Source organism: Carassius carassius, chromosome 26 (assembly GCF_963082965.1).
Source record: "Carassius carassius chromosome 26, fCarCar2.1, whole genome shotgun sequence".
Lineage (NCBI taxonomy): Eukaryota > Metazoa > Chordata > Actinopteri > Cypriniformes > Cyprinidae > Carassius > Carassius carassius.
In genome coordinates this window covers 16,874,726-16,897,821 of record NC_081780.1, presented here as the reverse complement: position 1 = coordinate 16,897,821, position 23,096 = coordinate 16,874,726, and the positions used below count along the sequence as shown (strand labels likewise).

Genomic DNA, 23,096 nt, shown 5'->3' with positions numbered 1-23,096 from the left:
CGGCGGGCTGTAGGCTTCCAGCCATGTGTGTGTGAGAAGCTGGCGGAGGTCCGGCCCGGATGGCAGACATCCCAGGTGAGTGTGTGTGTGTGTGTGAGAGAGAGAGAGAGAGAGAGAATCCAGCCAGGGCAGGGGTCTAACTGGGCTTGGAGCCAGCGCTCAGCTGGATGCCCCTCTGCCAGAAGAAAGATTCAGGGTCTCTTTTTCTCCCTCTCCTTCATTTCCATTTGTTCCTCTTTTTGTCTCCTGTTTCTTCCTCATAGATCAGTCGGAGGCCGTATTACACCCGAACACACTCATGCCACAAATCTACATGTGCTCTTATAGGCAAAACAGACAAAAGTTTAAACATACAGTACATTCTTCTGTTATATATAATATGTACTGTATGTCTTTCTCTCCAAACCACAAAGGTTACGGAGCCCCGCTGTGTGTTTGAGTGTTACCAACATTAATGGATTTTTGTGGGGTTTGTATTTTTAGTGCTAACTCATTTTTATTTCAGCTCATGGTAAGGGTCAGTGATTTGAATAAACCTCTTATAATAATGCTGACATGTTGCATTATTTGTGCCAGAACACCTTTTAGCAAATCCTTATCAACCAGTATTAATGATATACTATTACTTATATTTTGAATTAGCATTTATAGGTTCAGTTTTCTTTTTAGTTTAAGTCTGAGTCAGTTTTATATTCATATATATATAAATGTATATTATTTGATCATTTATATATTTTTTTATATTTCTATTTAGCTTTATTTTTTATTTCTTAACTTCAGTTCTTCAACTCAGAATCTAAGTGTTTCGTCTGACATTTGTCTTATTTTACGTTAAGCTTAAATGAACAAAATAGGTTTTTAAGGAAACCAGTTAAATATTCATTATTTCTATTCTAGTGCGATTGACTTCTGCAGTAGCATGTTTAGCCACAGGTTGGCGCTATGTGACCACAGTTACGTAAAGTACAAACAGTTAAACATTGATAGACACTGAGATCAAAATGCACAACAATGGAAATGTGTGTTTTTTTTCATCAGTGATTCAAATAATTTGTCATCATAATCTGTCGATTTCAGATTCGCCAGAGTTGTTGTTGTTTTTGCTGCATAGGTGGGTTTGCTCCCAGTCAACAGGCTCTTGTTTATATCTATTGTGTGGGAGCGTATTGTTGTTCAGTCCTGAGGGAAGAAGGTAATGGGAGGTAGAGAGAGCGCGATTGCATCTGTACACTGAAATTACCAGTGATCACACAGCCTGATAAAGTCTCTTCGTCTATGCAGAGAGAAAACAAGATTAAGAGGACTGCTCTGGAAATTTACAGCTGCAAAAAAAGCTACGTGAACAGACTGCGCTTTTGAGCCACACGCTGATCCAAATGTGTGGCATAGGAACATGGTCCTCTTGGTGTTACGCAGTTGAGGTGGTAGATTCAGTGTCCTTACCACCAGAAACTACTCGATAATTATCTGCACAAGTTGTCTGTCTATTCTAACAGCATATATGCTATACTACAATGTGAGTCAAGTCAAGACTTGTGCATGCTGAATATAAAACTTTGTGGAACAGTTATTTAGACTAGTGAGATTGAGGATGGGCTGGCCTACCCAGCATGACCCCACAAAATAAGCAACCAAACAACAGGATGCACCATTGCTCATTGCTTGTCGTGAAACTGAGATTTACTTAAAAGAATCTGTTTGTATAAATGCAGTTTTTCACATTCTCGTGTATGGTTTACCCATCATATATATGATTGTTTTGCCGTGCTTTCGTTAGTGGAAAGTTAACATGAAGCATGCAAAAATAGTGGGAAGTTGCAACAATCTGCTGTCTTTGGATTCACACCTTTTCTCATTTTAAAAAAAATAAATAAAAAAATAAATAAATACTTTAATTGTGCAGTACAACAAAATTAAAATGTTGCAATGCTTGCTTTGTAGGCAGCTTCTATGTTTTATTGCACTGCACATGGCACTTAAAGTCTAGTCAGTATTTCTTTGTTATAATGGTAGCTTCTAGTTTTTATTGCATTGCAATGCATTTTATTACAAGACATCTTTAATTTGCACAGGAGCTGCTAGTTTATATACAGCATATACAGCTCTGTTGATTATAAAAGTTGCTGCTGGGTTTGCATGCATACACTGTAAACATTTTTTTTTGACAATTTCACATTTATATTTAAATACCACAATTTCATTAACTGATATAATGACACCAACCTATTGAACTAGTGAAATCTGTCTTGTACCTTTGTAATACACTGATATCCACCAAAAGCAGGTAGTGACAAGAAAGTCACATGATGAACCAAAGCCCATCACAAGCAGATTTTAAATATTAACAAATATAAAAGCTGCACAGTGTCATTCACACAGCCACTAAACACCATCATGGTAACACACATGGAACTGAAATAATGCAATAAACATTCATTTAACAACATGAGATGTAATATACAACCCCAATGTAAACAAACTAATAGCAAAGTTATTTTAACAAAAAAAACCCTGTAAATTATACATTCTTTTTCACTTCCCAAAATGGTATGCTATCGTAAAATTACTTAGAATGTCCAGTACAGTTTTCATGATATATGTTTGGGGAACCTCCCGCTAACCTTTTAACAGGTTTTTACTTTAGCATTTTTACAGTCTTTTACACTTAAATTCCCAGTCTTTTTTTTACAGTGTAGTCATAAACAGTTTTATTGATTTAAACAGACATTGCTAGTTTTGTTGCATTTCATGCTTTCAATAAAGATAGCTTTGTTGATAGTAAAGGCTTCTAGTTTTGTCCCATTACATACTTGCAGCTTTGAAAATAACAGATGCTACTTTTTTTGCATTGCATTATATTGCATGCCATGAATTCATCATATCAGCTTTGTTGATATTAACAGGCACTGCTAGTTTTTCGCGTTGCATGCATTAGACAGCTTTGTTGATATTAACGGGCACCGCTAATTTTGTCGCATTACATGCATTCATCAGTGTTAGTTTTGTTGGCTATTGTGGAAGCTGCTAGTTATGTTGGATTGCATATACTGTATGCATCATAGACTGTGAGTGTTGCAGTTTTGCAAGCGTTATATTTAGTCCCTTTCCTTTATTAACACAATCATCCCATCAAGAGCTTGTTTTGTTGCATCGCGTCACGCTGCTCTCTCGTAGCGTAGACACTGTGAGTCTCCTGGTCCAGGGCTGCTGATTATTACCTCAGTCTCTGCTAGCGTGCGCTGTGCTTCTGTTAACTTATGAATTGAGCAAGCTCTGTATTTGACTCGCTTCGTTATCGGCTCTTTTCAAAGCTTCACAAGAGCGTAAAATGATTAGAGGAGAGCCTGACAATGCATGAAGAGATTTGCACAGTTTCCGTAGATGTCAGGTGCAGCCGTTACACTCTAAAAAGAGAAAAGGATGAATATTAAAGGCCTCCGTCTTCTCTCCTTTTCTTCCGCCGCGACATTCACATCTTCTTTAGAGAGAATAGGGCCCAGGGCCCGCTCTGATTGGTAAGGGCACGCTCCCGTAGCCAGGAGAATCCGACCTGATGAAAAGACTTTGGTCTTTTAAGTATAATGGTCATTACTGTCTCACATTCTCTCTGCCTGTCTCTCTTGGATCAGCCGTACCCTGTTTTTACTGAAATGGTGCTGTTTCACAAGCTAGTCTTCCACCTTTGAGTCTTCCACCTTATTTTCACTGATCTTCAAAAAATGATTTATTAATAAGAATTAATTAGCTGAAATATACATAAAAAAATATTTTTAACTAGAACTAATAGGGGTGCACGATAAATATCGGCCGATAAATTAATGTGAATTTTGTCAGTAAAGCTGGTTCTCTAATCAGTGCTAAATTCCATCAGGTGCATGATTTCACATAGAGCAGCTGTTACTACACAGAGCCATTGTTAACTGACATTCTGGATGTTAAGATTGTCTGGGCCCTTAAACCTGCTGATTTTTAGGCAGAAAAATTATTCAGTAATATAGATTTATTCGTATATTAGCATTTAGATTCTAGGGGTGCACAATAAATATTGGCCGATAATTAATTAATTCCATCAGGTGCGTGATTTCGCACAGAGCAGCTGTTACTGACAAGAGCCGTCTATAACTGACAAGCTGCGCAAATCCACGTTCATTATCAGCGTATTCATGAAATCATGCAGCTGATGGAATTAATAAATTATCGGCCGATATTTATTGTGCACCCCTAGAATCTAAATGCTAATATAAGAATAAATCTATATTCCTAAATAATTTTTCTGCCTAAAAATCAGCCTGTTTAAGGGGCCAGACAATTTTAACATCCAGAATGGCCTTTTCTACTATGGAAACATGCAGAACGGTTCCAGATTGGCCACTGAGGGGCTTCGGTGTGCTGTTTATGTCTGTCTGTGACACTCTCGCTGATGTAGTAACTCCTGTATTATCTCTCTCCCCTCCTCTTATCTCAATGTATTTCCCTTCCTCGTCCCTCTTTGCTCATGGAGAGAAAGGGCTATCTGCGCTTTGTAGTTTTCTGACTATTTATGTCGGACAAGGTCAGAATCGTTTAAACTTGCCTGGCTCTCTCAGACCCAAAGATAAGATGAGAGCAGAAAGGATTGGGATCGATGGAGGAGTGCAGATTTATTCTCCTCTCTCTTCCGCTCTCTCTCTTTGTCTCTCGTCCATCCTTCTTGCTTTGTACAGAGGTTTGGCAACGTTGGATCCATTTGTCTTTTTTACTTTCCATTCGTTGACCACTTTAAAATACTGTAACTAAACGGGCCACTTTGCTCATCCAGATCAAATCAAAGAGCAAATTAAAACGCTATCAAATAAATCTGACGGACAGTTCGTATTTGCGGGACAAGAGGAGAAGCCTCTGAGAATTTCCTCGTGTTTGAAAAACTCAAATTAACAGCTTACTCCAAAATGAATGTTCTGTCAGTATTTACTCACCGTCAAGTCGTGCTAAACTTTCTTTTGTAGAACACAAAATGAGGAGTTTTGAAGAATGCTCATGCTGCCCTTTTCAATACAACAGAAGTTGGATGTTTGCCAAAGCTGTTAAGCACCTAAAAGGACACAAATTAAAGAAGTCTATATGACTTAAGAACTATATTTCTAAATCTTCAAAAGCCTGCATGGCCTTGTTTGAGGGACCTTTTGTGCATTAATGTATCTCTTATATCTTAGCAATTCCACATATTCAAATTTGCCACATTATTTAATTGTGAATTAATTGTGTTCTGCATCATTGACACAAAACAAAGCTATCTTGTAGCTTTATAAGTCTTTTATAAGTCTGTAACCATGATTATGGCTTAGTACGATTATCAAATTGGAAAGGCTTAAGCCTCGTACACACCGTTTTCTTTTACATTAGGGCAGCTCATGATCCAGGGTTTACAGCATCTCGGGGAGTGGCTTGGTTTGCATTCTCAAATATAGAGTTGTTATATTTATTTTATGTAATATTATTCAATTATTCTTACTTTTATTAAAAATGATTACATTTATTGTATCTTCTTTATTTTTAGATTCTTTTTTACAGGAAAAAAAAAGTTTCATATTGTATTTAATAACAATAAGTATTATTATTAATACTGTATATAGTTATATTGCAATTATAATCACAAATATTTTAACCAAATTGTGCATCCCTGCAAACTAGCACACCAAGTCTGGTGGTTATTACCCTATTTTCTTTCAAATAAATCACAATTTGTGTATTGGTCACTGCTTCATTCAAGAAAGAATCAGCTATTTTGACTAAATCAATTAAACTGATGATTCATTGACAAAGACAGTGACTTGTTGCCACCTACTAGTTTTTAAATTTAAATCATTTAAGTAAAAGCTGCAGTCCGTAACTTTTTTGTGTTCAAAATTGACAATTTATATACAGTAAAAAGCGAGTACACAATGAATCCGTTTTCCAAACCCTGTTTTTTGATTGCATTTGATTTTTGATTTTGTATTTTACAAAAGAAAAAGAAAGCACTTCAACATAAATTTAAGGAGGGAAATATAGCATTTTAATGGGAGAGGTCTTTCTTTCTTTCTTAATTTCTTTTTCAATTTTGCTCCTATAAAGAAATGTAAGCGTAAAACCTTGTCGAAATCCTTAGTCCTCATTTGCTTTCATTGTATGCAGAAGGGCAGCTGTGATATTCTGCAAAATATATCCTTTTATTCTTCACAGAAGAAATTCATATGGATTTTATCAACACAAGCAGAACAGAATTTTCTTTTTGGTGCGAACTCTCCCTTTAGATGTGTTTGTTAGGTGCTGTCGAGTGAGCTCTGTGTGTGTGTGTGTGTGTGTGTGTGTGTGTGTGTAGAGGGAAGCCTCTGGTCTTATGTTACTATGTCGTGGCTTTATGATAGATGGCTCAACCCAACCCTACTGCCCCCTGTCACAAGCGTTTACCTCCCCCTGTCAGCCCACTGCGTGGATGAGAGAGAGACAGAGAGGTCCGTGTTTGCTCGTTGCCACTTTCTGATTGACAGGTCTGGGATGACTCCCTGCTGCACTGGGCCAGGTACAGCGAGCCTGTCTTGAGTGTGTGTGAACGGCAGACAGACAGGAGCCGGCTATTGGGCTCAGTAAAGGGGTCACCTGACCCTGGATCAGTCCTGGAGAGCGTGCTACCCTCCTCTGCCCAGGTGTGCTAACACAAAACGCGTGTGTGTGTGTGTGTGTGTGTGTGCAACAGATTTCCTCTCCTATCTTTTATTCCCAGTCCAAACTCTCCAATTCTCTCAGGTTTCTCTTATAATTAAGCGACTTGAAAGCGTTTTCGGCGACCGCCTCGGTGAGATCTTCATAAAACACATAATCCACGCCATTTGTACGTCTCGCAAAGAATCGTTTGATTCTTTTGTCACACGCTCCCGTTTCCAGCATGTCCTATTCTTTCCGTCCTGCCGCCGCTCTCTTTTCATTCTCTGTCTGTGCCGGTTTTGTGTCCTTCGTTCCAAACTTGATCCTCTTCGTAGCTGAAACGCTCGTGCAAGTGTAAAGTCTTCAAATACAGGTATGAGCAAAGTCGAGCTTATTTTATCTCTCTAAAGTTTCATGTCACAGCATGATGTGATTTATCACGGCTCCAAAGTCAAGTCAAAACTTTACAGGGGGATCAGGATTTTTGTTTTGTCTGTTTTATGTGAAGTTTTTTATTTCTTTTTTCTCTCCCCTGTACAGTTTTGAATAGGGATGCACCGGTTTTGAAACTTTGGCCAATATTATAAACCAGATATTATAATTCTGTGTTGCTATTTATAAAAACCTGAGCGTGTCTGAGCAGTAAGAATGGTCTGATGGATTTTATTTCTGTTGATAATGTATGAAAACTTCAGTGACGTTTAGAATTAAATTAACATGCATCACCAAAGTAAAGTTATTTAGCTGGGAAACAGTTGAAAATTGTGAGAAGCATCCACAAAAAAAGTCACAGTTTTATTTTATCTACTTCTAATATTTGTCTATATGCATATTAAAATAATCAAATACACACATGCATACATGTGTACAATTGCAACACTTATAAGCTAAATGCATGGATGTAAATGCATGAATAAATATGAAGACTCAAGGCTGCAGTTCACCGGCCTGCCTTTGACTTCTTTCATGCCTCTTAACAGTAGAAGATCGCTGGTATGTTACGATATATTTAAAGATGGAAATTAAGCAGTTATGAAAGGGGATTTGAGGAGAGAAGGTTGTAATTATGAAGTTCTATCGTTCCCACATTACTGTCTTCATGCTCTTTCAGTGGAAGGAGATTTCGATTTCATTTGATTTGTCTGTCCAAGCTTTTAAGACGTCAGCTGCCACCTTCTAATTTGGCTGTTGTGCCTCTAGAAACTATAATTTTCTTCTCAATACCTTATTCGGTCCATTTTACTTTCAAATAAATAATAAATAAAATATTTATTTTAAAATTTTCCTAGCATTACACAGTAGATATTCATTATCAGAGAAAATTGTTACACCCAAATAAATAAAAACACTAATTAACAACTAAACAACGCTGATTTTTCGTCTTTAAATTTATTTTGCTGGCAGGATGAATGTAGGCATAAATAGTTGCATTGTATTTTTTTTTACTTGCTTTCTTATTTTTATGAAATTGTTTTATTTAGGCCTAAGTGCACATGGATTTTCTTTTCATGTTTTAAAACTTAATAATATATATATTTAGTTTTTAGAGCTTAGTCTTCTTTCAGTTCGTAATTGGTTTTCTCTTATGCCTGTGTTGTGTTTATCATTGAGTTGGGACTAAACACCTCACTCCACCAAATATCTTGCAGTACCTCTGCCTCCTTTAGATGGCACTCTTGCACCAGACAACCTCTTCTCTCCTTTCTGCCCTTCTGTGTCTCAATCTCTCTCTTTTGCTGTCTGTCTGTCTAAAGCACATAAACATATTCCACGTGTTTTCTCTGGAATCTCTTTTTTTTGGCCATGTTTGTTTACATGGAACCGTACTGTACAATATGTGAATGCAGACTGTGCAGCGGGCATTGACCTGGTCCGTTGTCCTGCTGGTTAGCGTAGGTGTCATGTGATAAGCTTTGAGGGCCACCGTGTATGTTTCTGGCATTGTGATATGAAAGACGGGCTCTTCCAAGCCGTGACTCTGGCAGGAAAAATGCTGTTCGTACACTCGATCACCGCCTACGAAATTCTCACCCACATGCGCTCCCAATTATGTGGGGTGATGCCTTAAAGTAACTGCTTTACTGCGTTACGCATATTTGGGTCCTTCTCGACCTGTCTTTCTGTATCTTTTAACGTACAGTGTTTCTAAGCAGTGGCTTTGATAGCATTCTTGGCCGTTCTCATGTAAAATGCTATATTGTTGTTGTAAATATGATAGCCTGGTTGTTGAGAATATGCAAAATGACATATGCTCAGAATAGTTGGTGGGCTCTTTCAACAACAATAAAAATTATCAAAGCTTTTCAAAGAGGGATAACGTTATACACACACATACACATATACCTATATATATACATACATACATATATATACAGTATATATAATGTATGTATATATATATTTTTATATGTGTGTGTATATATGTATATGCGACCCTGGACCACAAAACCAGTCTTAAGTGTCAGTTTTTCAAAATTGAGATTTATACATCATCTGAAAGCTGAATGAATAATCTTTTATGATAGGACAATATGCAATTATTTGAAAATCAAAATATTGAGAAATGTTGAAATATTGATAGCATATTTCTTAACAAAAATGAAGTTTTGTTATATTTAGGGCAGGAAATTTGCAAAATATCTTCACGGAACATGATCTTTACTTAATATCCTAGTGATTTTTGGCATAAAAGAAAAATCAATAATTTCGACCCATATAAAGTCTTTTTGGCTATTGCTACAAATATACCCCCAGAGACTAGAGACTTTTTTAAGGTTTATACCCCAGGTTTTTTTAACCTTTTTTTTAAGGTTTTGTTGTCCAGGGTCACACATCTGTATGTTGGTCTACCCAGGATCTGAGTAACACTGAAACTACCCAAACGTTGGGTTGTTACAGTTTGACCCAGAAGCTGGGTAACACAAAAACTACCCAAAGACTGAAAAAATAACTCAACCCAGCATTTGGGTTATAAAATAACCAAAGATTTTTTTAGAGTGATATATACACACACCTACATACATTTTATAATATATAAATGTCTATAGACCAAATAACCTTTTATTTCAAGTTTAATTTGAAGGCGATGCATTTGTGTGTGCTGCTTGTGCTGAAACGAAAGCACAATTTCTCTGAGAGAGTTTCCCCTTTAAAGCATCAAAACAGAATTATTAATGCACACAGAACTTGAATGGATCTAGAAAGAGGAAATAATTCATTTAAACCTCACTTATAAACTAGTTGGTTGTTGGCCCATCCTGAGCTGTTCCGAAGATTCCCGTTCTTGTTTCCTGAAACAGAAAACTGTTTGTCAGTTGTTTTGAAGAACATAGATATTAGGACTCGGTGTGTTGGGGTCAGAGTAGTTTTGTCGGGGCCACAGTGAGTGTTTGTGTGTTAACTCTTTTAACTGTTGTTGTGTGTAGTGGGCTTGGTTCGTCCGGTGGATGGGAGGGGTAGGAATGTAAATCCATCCCCAGAGAGGGTGACAGCCTCGCGGGCTCAACAGAACCTCTTCCCCCGGTCCCAGGGCACCATGGGTGGGTCACTGTTTGTGTATGTGCGCAGACACTTTTATTTATTTTTTTCGGCTGCTTTGCCACCAGTAACCTTTTGTGATTTAATATTGAATACATATTTAAGGGTATAAATATATTGATCTGACAATACAAAGATGATGCGTTTTTTTATATAATTGATTAATAAAGTGTATTTACTATGTTCATTTTGTAATTTCAGTTGTACACATCCTAGATTTTAATTTTTTTTAAGTGTGAATAATAACAAACTAAACTGAGTCGAGTCTGATGGAAATGAATCGTATTAAAGAATGGTAAACGAAATGTTAAATATTTGTCAGGGCAAATATTTAAGTTTCTGTGCATGTTAGAATTTGTTTAATGTTAGTGTCTGGTTTCAGAAAGTGAATGCATGTGTATAAATAGATTTTTCTACGAGGTTCGTCAATTAAAAACCAATTACACTTCCCGATTTAGGCAAGACGGTTTATGCATGTAAACGTTCAGTATAAAAATACTCGTAAACGGTTGTTTTAAGCGGTGCACAGCAATCTAGTAGTTCACTATTAATAATCAAGAGCTACGCTCTAAATGTGTGTTACAGTGGTTCTCGTGTGTGTGTTCAGTAATTGGGCTCTCACATACACACACACAGTGCTGCTGAAGCGTTTAGCGGTGCCAGGGAATTAGTGTGTGTTTATTGTCCTAGCAGAGAGGGAGTCTGGGTAAGCACTTAATGCCACCATAGGAAACAAGAGGTGGATGAGACCAGCATTCTGAAGGAGGGTGGAAAATCACTGCACACGCTGCAAGTCAAGAGGTGCTTTTACTGAAGCAGAAGGAACATTTTCATTTATATATATATATGTAGTGTAGCATTTGTTTGTCATTTCCACTATCACTTAAAATTCATTTGACCTGTTCTGTGGTAATCTCAAACCCATCTTATCTCTCTGAGGTTTCTGGTTTTGATACGCTCTCCACAGTCATGGGAAACATTGGAATTGGATGTGTGTGGGTGAAAGTCTTATTCAGTAATAAAGTCATAGAAATTAATTGTTGAAAAGTACAAATATACTCTATATATATTCTCGTTTGTGTTAATGTACTGTATAATATATTATAATCTAGCACTGTACTGTAGATATCGTCTAGGTTGATTGTACAGTCAATGTCCTGAAGCTTGTGTTGTGTGATGAGTGACCTACAAAATCTGCTGACGGACATTTTCCCCCATGATCATCATGAGCATCTAAAGACGACACACCTGCCTGTTATTTCGGGTTTCCTGATGTGGATGTTTGTTTGCATCTCTCCTTGGACCAAATGTAGCACATATGTAGTAAGGCGTTTTTTTTTTCTGCTGACTTTTGACTGGCCCCACCACAACAGTACAATGAGATAGATTTTTTTTTTTGTAGCATTGATGTCTTTTTATTTTATTTTATTACGCGGATCCGGCGTTTTGGGATAGTGAAACCGATATTTTTTTTAAAACCGGGACTGAAAGTGGATAAATCTGAAAATGTCGCCTTTGCGTTTTCATGTGGACAGCGAATCTGTATATTTTCTGAAACGATGACGTCATCAGCCCACGTCTCGCCCCTAGTCAGACACCGCTACATCACTTCATCGCAACAAATTCAGAAACGTATTGCTCCATGTTTGTTTGTGTACCGCGTGCAAGGTTTATACACATAGTCCAAGTCTTACAGAACTACAGCGCCACATACTGGTCTGGCATGTATTCTACAACGTTTTGTGGTTTGGTGTGGACGCAGATGTTTTTTGAGACGAGGAAAGAAAGAAAGATTGGATAGGGAACGCTCTGACGTAGCCTTAAGATCTAATGTAAAATCAGCAGAATTCACTATTATTTCAAGTAGTTCATCAAGGAAAAGTTTCCAAGACTGTATATGCTATACTTCTATATGATTAACAAACATAATGTAATCCTTATGAAATAGGTCTAAAAGTGATAGGTCCAGGTCCTGTCGTTATTCTTGCGTCCTCCACATAAAAATAATTTTAGAGCATTTTTTGTTGTTAAATAGCTACCTGACTTGGTAGCTTCATAAGGCAGTCATTAAGCTTCTAATGCTAACTGCCACAGGTAGAAACATCTAGAGACGGATGTTTTTTGGGAGGTCGACCCTGACGTCGAATTAGGTCCGTTTTGAATTTGCACTCAACAAAGTATTGACTTTCACTGTGCCAATATAGGACTGTCATTCAGAATATTGGCAGACTGTAGCCAAAGATAATTACTGGCTAAGGTTTATGTGATATAAATGATCTGTCAGAGGGCAGAAAGAGGGTGTTTCTACTGAGGTGTGTCAGGGCTGTGGAGTGGAGCAGGAAACACACTTGTCCACCGACGGAAAGAACGCTAGCTAGATAGATAATGCATATCGGTTTTGTGCTATCAGAGTTGCAGCTTAGGCTGTAACTTCACACGTTATCTGCATAGGTAGTGAAACTCTGCATTTATGTGTTTTATCAGGCAGAAGCTGTGCTTCTGTTTATGCAAGTGTATGGTTTTGTGTTTGTGTGTATCTTTTGTAGTTATTTCAAAACGACTATCTTTCAATGCGCAGGTAGTTGGAAGTCTGGTCCTTTAATAAATACATGTATAAATACATAAATACAGTGACATAGCATGAAATGTCAATCCATTTCACTTTCGATAAGTGTCTTGTTTGTGCTTTTTTTTTCAATTAACAATGAATAAGTACATAATTATTTTTACTATTAAATGTAATTTTTATTACATTTTTTTCAGTCTGCCAGTATTGAAACAGTAGGTCATGTGATTTCAAAATGTTGTTAATTTTTCTAAGCCATTGTGAATGGGCAAAATCTTTCTTGCTTTGATTTTTATTTGATCCAACAGTTTTTAATGTGGATTTGAGAAGGATACTGTATGCTACCTCGCACCAAGGCAGAACATTTTCTTGAATTTCAGAAATATTTAATTATTTATCTAAACATGCAAAAATGTTTTATTCATTTCTTAATAAATCTGCCAATGTTGAACACGAGTTTGAGAATGCCATGTGCATACTTCCCACGAAAGCAAACACATATTCCTGAACTCCGGAAATATTTCCTGAATTTATATTTTTTAATGGAAACCATTTGTACGGAAAGCAGCAATTTAAAACGGAACAACAAGACAGACAAATGGCGAGAGTACAGTGTAGACCGCTGAGAATGGAGAGCGAAAGATTGTAAGATGGAGAGGAGGGAAAGACGGAGGGGCCGATGGCGAGCCTGCAGAATACAAACAGGGTTTTTCCATCTAGAGCGTTTGCCCTCATGGCACCAGCAGAGGCAAGGAAACACAGCATAGATTAATGCAGTGATAGAGGCTGGGAGAGAAAGAGAGTTAGAGCGATGGGCAGAAAGAAGAGAGTCCAGGATTAATTGAATGACTTCTGGATTGAACCATTGATGGACGAGTCTTCAAAATAAAGAAGTGGGAGGAAAAAAACAATGGCAAATCAAGTAAAATTACCCTTAGTGGTAAAACAATTCACTCAGCTTTATTTTTACAGCCAAAATGCATTCTAAGTGGACCTGATCCCTCACACTTGCATCGACCGCTGCGATATAAATAGTCAAACCTCATTCGTCACCGAATTCGCTGAAACCTAATCCACGTACTCCGTATCTCGCTTTGTTATATTACCCTGTTACTTACTTGGCTTGTAACAAATGTAGAGAGATGTGGCTAACAGACAGCAATATGCCCACGTGGCATTATCAGTTATCACTGACTGGGTTTTCTCTGCGGCCCGCAGCTCATCGCATTCCAGACACAACGTGATCGACTGCAGTTGAAACGCGAGAGAATCCGATAAAGGTGTTCACATCTACTTGCGCTGAAACATACCCTAAGACGTAGCCGCTTGTGAATCCTAGTCAAGCGGTGCAAATGTCAACTGTTGTGTTTGGGGATTCAGTGGTTTCTAAATGTCATATTTTATATAGCATGACACACTGAGGGACTCTTTTATACTAACATACTGCTACATTTTTAGTGTGTATTATGCAGTTTCTTTCTCCATGCATTATACTGATTTAGCGTATCCCACAGTGCAATGCACTTGACCTTCTTTTGGTCCAGTGTGATGATGTGCACTTATTCGGTGTATATTTAAACTGCTAATTTTTAGGGGGTTTAACTCATTAATTAATTAAAGTTGTTTGTTTGACAATTTTGCTAAATTAGCGAACTGTTATTCCTAGATAACTGGACGCAAGTGATAATATCCATGATGAGGTCATGACAACAGTATAGCATACTTCCTTTTAAATAAAGATTTGTTCTTGCTTCAAAAATAAATAAATAAATAAATGTTTAACATGGTGTTTGCAGTGAAGCCTTTTTACAATCAGTTTTTCTTGCTTTTATTCTTAACAGCTTGACTTGTTCATATGTTTGTTTGCTGTTTGTTTATTATTGATTTTGGCTCCATGTGCTTTTCTTTCTTTTCTTTTTGTTTTGTTTTGTTTGCTTGCTTTAATTTTGTATGTATTTTTTGCTTTAATCCTGGCATTCTGGCCAAAAATTGTAAAGCGTTTTGAGTGCCTAGAAAAGCACTCTATAAATGTAATGAATTATTATTATTATTTCAAGTGCACATTGAAGCTGTGATGTAACTTTTTTTTTTTATCAAACTGACAAATGTCAGATATTTTTACCCAATGTGAATGAAAAATGCAAAATTAGCCTAATTGTTGATAACTGGGCGCCATTGATCTTTTCCATGATAAGGTCATGTCATAAGTATAGCATATTATTTTTATTCTGTGTTTATTCTATGTTATCTTTGTTTATTGTTTTGTTAGTTCTTCCTTTTGTTCTTGTTTTTGTTCTTGCCTACTTGTTTTCGTTCAGTTGTTTGTTGGTTTTTTCATTTGTTCCATCATCGTTTATTATTGTCTTTGCCCCAACATGTTTTTGTTCCTTTCCTTTTAATTCTTGTTTTGTTCTTGTCTGCTTGCTTTTGTTTGTTTGCTTGCTCGCTCACTTGTTGGCTCGCTCATTTTTTACTGCTTGTTCGTTCTTTCTTTCTTTCTTTCTTTCTTTCTTTCTTTCTTTCTTTCTTTCTTTGCAGCATTGGGAGTATAGTTCTGTATCAGATGTTATATCATGCTGTAATTCTGTTGTTGATAAAGTGTTTGGCCCCGTGTGTGTTGCTCTGCTGTTATCATGAATCACACAAGCACTTGAGAGCGAGTGTGAGTGTGTGTGTGTGTTATCACTGATCAGAGTTAGGTCGTCTAGGCCATGTGTTGCTTTATATTTCATCATCTTAGGCTTCTTATCTACTGTTGGCTCCACATAACCAAGACCCTAATTCTGTTTTACTACTGACATACACACAAATACACCACCTGCAGAAACACACATGGATTCATATTATGAGTGGCAAGGCAAAACAGATCGAATGTTCACTCTGTCTTTGGCTAATATATCATTTCAATGTTATAAGATCATTTTCACTGAAATGTCCACAGCTCCTTTATTGATCAGCACTCAACTACATGACATAACTGTGATGTTTCCCTCTGAAGAAAACACTTGCATACACACACAAACATGGACACAAAGTTCCCAGACACAGTCTGGCCCCTCGCTGACCTGTGTTGCGCAGTTTATCTAATAACGTAATTTAAGGGATTTCCTGAGTGGGTCAAATCCCTACACACACACACACACACTCTTTCTCTCTTGTATATTGTAGCATGTCCTGAATGAGATGTAGAAAATATCGGGCTGTAATCAAATTATCTGTATGTTTATGAAGATCTGTGTATGTGTATCAGTTAACCTAAGTAAAGATTTACAGCCAGTTCTGACCCAAACTTTATTTAGATGTAACATTAGGTAAAAGTATACATCCAGCTTCTTCTCAACACATCACAACCAACACACACACACACACACACACACACACACACACACACTGTATATCTCTATCTATACATCATCATTCTATCTATAAATCTGTTTTTATTCCTTTATACACACTGAATACCCAAATTAATGTTTGAAATGTAGAACTATATCATTTTAGTTTTAGGCATACACTGAAAGAACTTATTTGCTGACATCATATTCATATTCTATGTCCTTTATTCTCTGTTAATGTGCACTTTACTCACAAATAGTTGTCATTGAGTCTAAAAAACGTTTTTTGTTTTTTTTTTACTTTTTCAAATGTTTCTTCATGGTCCTTTCTTATTTCAGCACATGCTCCAGCACACAACACACCCTGACCAGTACACTGTCCTTCCTTGAGTTCCCATCTTTCTCTTTGGGAGTTTCCTGTGGAAAGGCTGAGTTCAGCAGCTGATTGGCCAGCTCCGGCGATGGGTTAATCATGGGGACGGGTGTTTTTTGGGAGTCATGTAATGGCTTCCGATTTTCTCAGGGAGGAAACAAAATGTAAATTAAGCAATTATGTATCTTAACGAGGGTAAAATGGTATTTATAGACCTTAATAACCTTAAGTGGGCCGGTTTGGAAGCTCGTCAAGGGAATTAATGCAGTCTAAACAGCCTGCTCTCATGTTTGACTTGGAGTGGCTCCCTCCACATGTCTGCTGTCGCACAGAAATATGAAAATGAGTTTTACAGGCAGCCGTAGTGTTTGGCGCACAGCGATTGCTTGAGCTCTTTGTGCTTATTGTTGTGTTTGGATACCTTTTCCTAATTTTGTAAGAAATGGGTACATTTAAAAATCAAAAAAGGTCTGACATGAGAAAACCATATGAACTAGCCAAACCTACTAATCTTTTTGTGGACGACCACATTGACCCATACTTGGGTATAACCTTGTTCTCACTTTAATACCACAAGAACAAATATCTGAGGTTGAATATCTTCAACTCAGACAGTTTTTGGCCTGTTCAAGCTTTTTTTTTTTGGATTCACAGTGTCACCGTTCTGCACCAAAGAGAAAAAGGTTGTAAGTTCAGAAGGCTGATTTGACATTTGAAGTGTACTGGAACAGTGCAAGTGGTAAAATATTTGGGCTGCACAATTGTGCCGACGGCAGCACAAACTTATTTTTGTAGGAGTAAGCACCCAGTCTTTTTAAGTTCAGCCCATCGTCTTAAAAACGCTTTTATATATGGGGTTTTTTAGATTGAGTTGCGTGTGTCTCAAGTGGTAGGCTAGTTTGGGATTATATCCTCCCATATTGAGATTGAGAAGCTTTATTTTACTGCCTGCCTAGCACTTTCTACGATATTGGAAAATAAAAACAAAATTGGAAAAATTAAAGTAATCTTAATACACCAATATGAAAGCAAGACACATTTGAATACGTTTCCCACTGTGTTTGGGGAAATGAAATGCGCTCCTGCTTTCTTCTCATAGTATTATTATGGTTTCTATTTTTTTTGTGGTGAAAGTTTGAGTTTAAAAGACATTAAATGGAAAAAAAAAATATCTTGACATTGCCATATTTTGACTACTTCATGATAAGGCAAGTAAGTTAAGATTGTAAAATGTCATGTGATGTGACTGCCTAAAAATATATATATATATATATATATATGGAAAAAGTTTTTATAGTATATATTTTTCCCATATCAAACTAGTTTGAAAACCGAGAGTGCATTTATAACAATTTAAAACCAACTTGTTTGCCATTATTTGTACAAGTATTTATATAGCCTTAAGTGACCTATATTAAATATTCCTATAGGAACTGAACTCTTGTCTCTCGCTTGGTTAAATAAGGCTTCAAGTTGCATACGAGGAAATTCATCTGAACAGGGATGTGAAGGCGTACGTTCAGTTGTCACTTTATGTGGTTTTGTGTGTCCGTAAGTCACCTGTGTGTTTCGACACTGATACACGCCGGCACCAAGTGGAATTTGTCCTGGTGCCATTCTGTCGAATTTCTCTCTTTTTTTTTTTATTTGTATTTTGTTCGTACGGGCGCGAGGAATCCTGGCCCTCTCTATCACAAAGAGATGCAAATCTCTCTCTCTCTCACTCTCTCAGTCTTCTGCCGTCGTTCAGCCGTTACGGGAAGGGCAGACTGCTGGCGCCGAGCTGTTTGGGCTCTCTTCAGTACACGCACACACACTCTCTCAAAAACACTCACACACACACACACTTGTTATGCTGTCACACAACATACCAACACACATTGTATGCACATGCATGAACTTTGTTTGGTATTTCACCCGTTATTAATGAATGCAAATATATAAATATGCCACACACACACACATTCGACTGCACATGCATTAAATGCATCCATTAAGCCTAAATGGGGCGTATTGTTGTGTTGCGCTGGCCATTTAGGAAACGTTCAAGACTTTGGTCCCACAACCCTCATGCGGGTCCCCTCCACTAGGCGGTAGACCCCCTCTATCTCTTTTCCTTTTCTCTGCCGTTCCTGCTTGTAGTTCACCAAAAGGTGAAGAGTTCATAGGTTCAGAAGCGGTCAATTCAGGTAGACATTACGACGGTGGCCTGTCAAAGCAAACTCATCCTGAACCGGAAACACTGGACATTTTTCCCCTAGATTTCCCCCATTCTTTCTACTTCAAACCGGTCTGACCATGTTATGCACCAGAATGTGGTAGGAAAAAGGTGGTTAAATTATTTGACATCCTTCGTCAAGTGTACGGTCCGTTTCTGAGAAGGGTTATGTTATTGTACTTCTCGAAGCTTGAAAAAAACGCATGTCTTCATTACATACTTGGACGCCAATCATAGGTTGGACATTCCGACCGAAAGAAAAAGAGATGAGCGTAAATCGTCTGGTCTCTAATTAGGTCCTTTATTTACTTACCAGAAACTTTTTGAAAAGTTTGACTGCTTCCATAAAAAAAGTGAGGTACAGTGTTTATTGACTTGAAGGGCCGATTATTTATTCTGACTAATTTGAAGCAGCGGTCTTCTCTCCGTTCGTGTTTGCGGATAATCCCGGGCAGCGGTGGAGGAGTGGAGTCAGATGAAAGATTAAATAAATAAATAAATAAATAAAGAGCTTTGGATAACATTCGCCTCTGATTGACCTGACCCCGTGACCTGAGAGACACTCACAGAAAGGTCACGACCTGGTCACAGGAATGTTCATTTTGAGTTGCACTTAAATACCCAACATGCCCTTACCTTTCCTATTAAACTACTTCCTGGAATAAAGCTACACAGTATGTGCAAAGTATGAAAATGTTACCATCCGCAAGTATAATTAAAATATATAATATCTTGTTCTCTATTGATCATACAAATTGAAATTGAGCCTGTATATTATATCGCTTGGTAGAAATAATAAAGTAGGATTTAGCATTTATTTTGAACAGTTAAACCTTAAAAAACCTTTAAAACTTTTTTTAGTTCATTGTGTTTTGATGACTTTATCCAAGATTGCATGGCTTATTTATTGTCAAACCAAACATCTGAAAGTGGGCCAGATTTAATTGATAGTAAAGATCTGAAACGGCACCATAACTGTTTTACTACTTTATGCAAGAGCTCTTTGTGCTCGACTGCGCTATCCGAACGTGCTTTGCGTGAGGGCTCCGGCTCTCTATGTTGGAAATGTAGTGTGTCTGGATTCCTCCCACATCACGCGCAGACGCTCAGGCGGATTAGATAACTGTTGTTGAATATTTTTGATGCCCGAACGATTAGGCCACTGTCAGTTATATCTCAAAGAATTTAAGTTATCTTTGAGGAAATGTATGCAAAATTTGCATATGTACTTTCCACGTTTTAAATAATGTAATAATTTTGGATACATATTTGTGTGTGTGTGTATATATATATATATATATATATATATATATATATATATATATATAGTAAGGACTCTAAAAATGATTTTGTTTTAATATATGTATATATATGTATATGTGTGTGTGTGTGTATTTTTATTCATATATATATATATATATATATATATACAGTACAGACCAAAAGTTTGGAAACATTGCTATTTTTAATGTTTTTGAAAGAAGTTTCTTCTGCTCATCAAGCCTGCATTTATTTGATCAAAAATACAGAAAAAAATGTAATATTGTGATATATTATTACAATTTAAAATAATTGTTATTAAGTGCATTATACTTTAAATTATCATTTATTTCTGTGATGCAAAGCTGAATTTTTTGGATCATTACCACATGATCCTTTAGAAATCATTCTAATATGATGATTCATTATCAAAGTTGGAAACAGTTCTGCTGCTTAATACTTTTTCAGAACGTGATACTTTTTATGGATACTTTGATGAATAAAAAGTAAAAAAAAAAGAAGCTATGTTTTTAAAATATAAATATTTTGTAATAACAATATACACTACTGGTCAGTAATTTGGGGTCAGTAATTTTGTTTTCTTTCTTTTTTTTACAAATAAAATCAATACTTTTATTCAGCAAGGATGTGTTAAATTGATAAATAGTGATAGTAAAGAAAATATATTATTAGAATATATATTATTAGAAATGCTTTTTTTTTTTTTTTTTAATAAATGCAGTTCTTTTTAACCTTTTATTCATCAAATATATTAGACAGCAGAACTGTTTCCAACACTCATAATAAATCAGAATATTAGAATGATTTCTAAATGATCATGTGATAGACACTGAAGGCTGGAGTAATGATGCTGAAAATTCAGCTTTGCATCACAGGAATAAATTATTTTTTTTAAAGTATATTCACATAGAAAACTATTATTTTAAGTTGTAATAATATTTCACAATATTATTGTTTTTTCTGTATTTTTGATAAAATAAATGCAGGCTTGATGAGCAGAAGAAACTTCTTTCAAAAACATAAAAGATAGTAATGTTTCCAAACTTTTGGTCTGTACTGTATGTATATATATATATATATATATATATATATATATATATATATATATATATATACACATACACACACATATATATATATATATAAAACTTTTTTTATTTGAACAGTGTACACATTTGCAATTTAAATTCTACATTTTTACTAATTTATTTCATTAAAAAGAGGATGCACCCAGTATGTGTATTAGTAATATTACTCATCAATAAATGTTCACTTTAAAACATTGTTGAAAGCAGAGATTTTTAATTTTTAATACAAAATATGTGTAAATCTTGTACATTATAAAATGTTTATTATAGGTAATTAAAATCTTAACATACATCGTGCAAGTATGTCTTCTTCGCCGTGTGTTATGTATGTATATATCAATTCTGTGGTATCTAGAGGAGAGTTCATCAGAACCAGCAGCAGGTCGCCGTTCAAAGTCAGCTCAGCTAGACGCTGCACTGCACCGCTCCTTATCTGTTTATGTGATGGACTTTTTCAAACGCAAACATTTTCTTTAGATGCGCTGGGAACACACAGACCTGATAGGGATCAGACGCAGTCTAATTGCTTCAGATAGCGGCGTGTTATTAGCATTAAAACCGAACACAGGAGCAAAAGCTTCCTGACTTGATGAACGGAGACCCAACTCCTGTTTCTTACAGTATAAAACCTGGGAACGATTCAAATTCACTAAGATTGCAATTCTTTGCTACATACCCCCCCTTTTGATCACTTAATAGTTTTCTTGTGTATAAAACTGTCGGAACATTTATTGTGCGTGTCACACAAGTTTGTGTGCGGGAAAGTACTTTTTAACCCCGCTTTTGACCCTTCTCTGACATGCCTCGCATGGGTGTGTGTGCAGCGCTGGTTTCAGATGTGCGTTCTTGCCAAGGCGTCTGAGTTGCTCAGACTCCCAGGACAATACCCAACCCACCCCCACCCCTCTGCGAGCTGGCTCGAGGGCATTCCTCCACCGGTTCACTGGCAAGGCTCAAGTGGGTTCCGTTTTTTTCAAGCCCTCTAATTGCTGAAAGACATAATTGTGGAGCACTTTGAAGTAAAAGTCAATTTGCCATAAGTCCACCGTTAAGTGTTCAACTGGCCTGTTTTTTCTTCCCTTCAGCGCTGTTCGCTTGCCAGCGAACTTGTCCTGATGTATCGATAACAGCAACTCTAAGACCTGTTTATTTAACAAGGCCAAAATATCAAGCTCTTTTTGTTGTCGTTAGCCAAGCTGCGCGCTTACGATTGCGTTTAATAAATAAACCGGCATCCGGCGAAGACTGCGTTTGTTTTGCGAGTTTTATTCACGCTTGACGAGTTCAAGGCAGGTGACCCGGCGTCGTGCAGCCACCGTCTCGGGTTTTCAATGACTATAAGACCGATGACAGGGTTATGGGAAGTGTAACAGGCACTGACACAATACCTCCATGCTTTGCCTCTCAATGCAACTCAAATAAGTCGGCGCTCACAGGTTGAACCTGAACACCTACGCGTGCGGTGTGTGTGTGTACGTGCTCGCTTCCGTGTGTGTTGTGTGCGCGACAGGCTTCATCCGTCAGTGTTTATTGTTTACTGTACTCCTGGTGGCGCCAGGGCTAGAGAAAACAGAAGCCTTAAAAACACTTTGTTTTGGGGAACGGCGAAATTCTGCGGTTTTGTAATCGCAAAGACGATCAGGGCCCCTGATCTGTGTGCCGGCTGAGGGAGGGAGGGAGGGAGGGGAGAGGAGCGTTACTCAACTGAAGTTCCATGTATGGCGCTGAGAACATGTGGGCGCACCAGTCTGTCTGTCTCCAGCGCACTCCTGAAAGAAAAAATGAAAGAAAGACTGTGAAAGACAGTGAGTCACAACGATGGACAAAAGACCATGCGCCACAAAGCGAGAGGTGTCTGTTGTTTGATTTCCCAGTAGTCACGCTGCTCGATATTCCAAAATAGCACTTTAGTGTTCCGGAAAATGCGTGTTACCTGGTATTCGTCCTCTCTCGTTCGATTTGTTGACAATTAGAGGAATCGTAATTCAATCCGAACTTGTATTTTTGCTTAATATATTACAAATGTTTAAAGCAA

General features: G+C 37.2%; 1 protein-coding gene across 1 annotated transcript in view; it reads left to right on the top strand.

Annotated features, from left to right (window-relative positions):
• The window catches only part of LOC132105905 (transcription initiation factor TFIID subunit 3-like), a 44,876-nt gene that overhangs the window by 2,596 nt on the left and 19,184 nt on the right, over window positions 1-23,096 (top strand). The window lies entirely within an intron of this gene.